The sequence below is a fragment of the Morus notabilis genome, unplaced genomic scaffold (genome assembly GCF_000414095.1).
Source record: "Morus notabilis unplaced genomic scaffold, ASM41409v2 Scaffold69, whole genome shotgun sequence".
NCBI lineage: Eukaryota > Viridiplantae > Streptophyta > Magnoliopsida > Rosales > Moraceae > Morus > Morus notabilis.
Window position 1 is genome coordinate 663,449 of NW_010364208.1, and position 2,129 is coordinate 665,577.

The 2,129-nt window shown below is 45.0% G+C and overlaps 1 non-coding gene across 1 annotated transcript; it reads right to left on the minus strand.

Annotated features, from left to right (window-relative positions):
* Positions 1-279: 279 nt before the first annotated feature.
* On the minus strand, positions 280-386 carry LOC112093069. Its single transcript, XR_002902901.1, has one exon. It is a non-coding gene; the product is annotated as a small nucleolar RNA R71 (small nucleolar RNA).
* Between the last annotated feature and the right edge of the window lie 1,743 nt (positions 387-2,129).

The following is a 2,129-nucleotide window of genomic DNA, read 5'->3' on the forward strand; positions in this document are numbered from 1 at the left end:
TTGAAGCCAGTCATGTTCCAAATGCTCCAAACTGTGGGGCAGTTCAGTGGGATGATAACTGATGATCCACACATGCACCTTCAGCTTTTCATTGAAGTATGTGAAGCATTTAAGGCCCTAGGGGTAACAGAAGAGGCTCTTCGTCTCAAGTTATTCCCTTATTCTCTGAAGGATCGAGCTAGAGCATGGCTGAACTCTCTGCCACCAGATTCGGTAGCCAATTGGAATGATTTGGCTGAGAAATTTCTGGTGAAATATTTTCCCCTGAAGAAAAATGCAAAACTCAGGAATGATATCACATCATTTCAGCAGATGGAGGGGGAAGCTCTATGTGAATCATGGGAACGCTTTAAGGAATTATTGAGGAAGTGTCCATACCACGGGCTCCCCTATTGGATTCAAATGGAAACCTTCTACGATGGGCTAAATGCTTCGACTAGAGCCATGGTGGACGCATCAGCGAATGGAGCCTTACTTGTGAAGTCGTACAACGAGGCTTATGAAATTCTGGAAAGAATATCTAACAACAATTACCAGTGGCCCACCGAAAAAGTTTCTGCAGGGAGACGAGTGGCAGGAATTCATGAAGTAGATGCGGTGACTGCGTTGACTGCTCAAGTTTCTTCTCTTTCCAATATTTTGAAGTCTCTGAATGTGGCTACTCCAGCTAATGCAGCAACCCCAGTTGCATTAACTTGTGTCTACTGTGGAGCTGAACACTCATTTGAAAATTGTCCATCTAACCCCGAGTCGGTTTGCTATGTGAACAACTTTAACCGGAATAACAACCCTTATTCCAAGTCATATAACCAGGGGTGGAAGCAGCATCTGAATTTTTCTTGGTCGAATCAAGAAGCTGGTTCGATGCCAGGGCCTAGCAAACCAGCATATCCACCAGGATTTCATCAACATCAACATCAAATATAGCCACCTCAAGAGCAATTAAATCAGAGGCAGCCACATTAAGCATCATCAACCCCTATGGAGGCATTACTTAAAGAGTACATGGCAAGGAATGACACACTCATTCAGGGTCAAGCAGCTCTCCTCCAGAGTCAAGCTGCATCGTTGAGGACCTTGGAAAATCAAGTGGGGCAGTTGGCTAATGTTCTCAGTAATAGACCCCAAGGATCGCTTCCGAGCAATACGGAAAACCCAAGAAGATATGGTAAGGAACAGTGTAAGGAGCATTGCAAAGCTATCACACTTCAGAATGGTAGAGAAATTGAACAACCAACTCGACAGACTGCAGCAACAGAGCACTCTTCGATCCAAACCCAGGAAGTCCAGCAACCACCAGCTGAATCAGAACAGGATGTGGTCGACCAGGATGCTACAGCAAAGCTGAAGCAAAACAAACCAGAGAGACCTCCACCCCCATTTCCAAAGAGATTTCAGAATCAAAAACAAGATAAGCAATTCAGGAGATTCCTTGACATGCTGAAACAGCTTCATATCAACATTCCACTCGTGGAGGCATTGGAGCAAATGCCAAGTTATGTTAAGTTCATGAAGGATATCCTCTCAAAGAAACGAAGGCTAGGTGAATTCGAGACGGTGGCACTAACCGAAGAATGCAGTACAATCTTGAAGAATCGGCTGCCACCCAAGTTGAAGGATCCTGGTAGCTTCACCATACCGTGCTCCATTGGAGATCAATACATCGGAAAAGCTTTGTGCGACTTGGGGGCGAGCATTAATCTAATGCCAATGTCCATTTTCAGAAAGCTGGGAATAGGTGAAGCGAGACCCACCACTGTTACATTGCAGCTAGCCGACAGGTCTTATGCTCACCCAGAGGGAAAAATAGAAGACGTCCTAGTACGGGTGGACAAATTTATATTTCCAGCCGACTTCATCGTGTTGGACTATGAAGCGGATAAGGAGGTACCGATTATCTTGGGGAGACCCTTCTTAGCTACAGGCAGGACGTTGATAGATGTTCAAAAAGGAGAGTTGACAATGAGGGTCCACGATCAACAAGTCACTTTCAATGTGTTCAAAGCGATGCGTTTCACTGATGAGGTGGAGGAATGTTCAGCAATGAACGTTTTGGATTCATTAGTGGCAGCAGAGTTTGAAAAGACATGTGCTGAGAAATTGATGACAGAGGAGGACCTGATTGATTC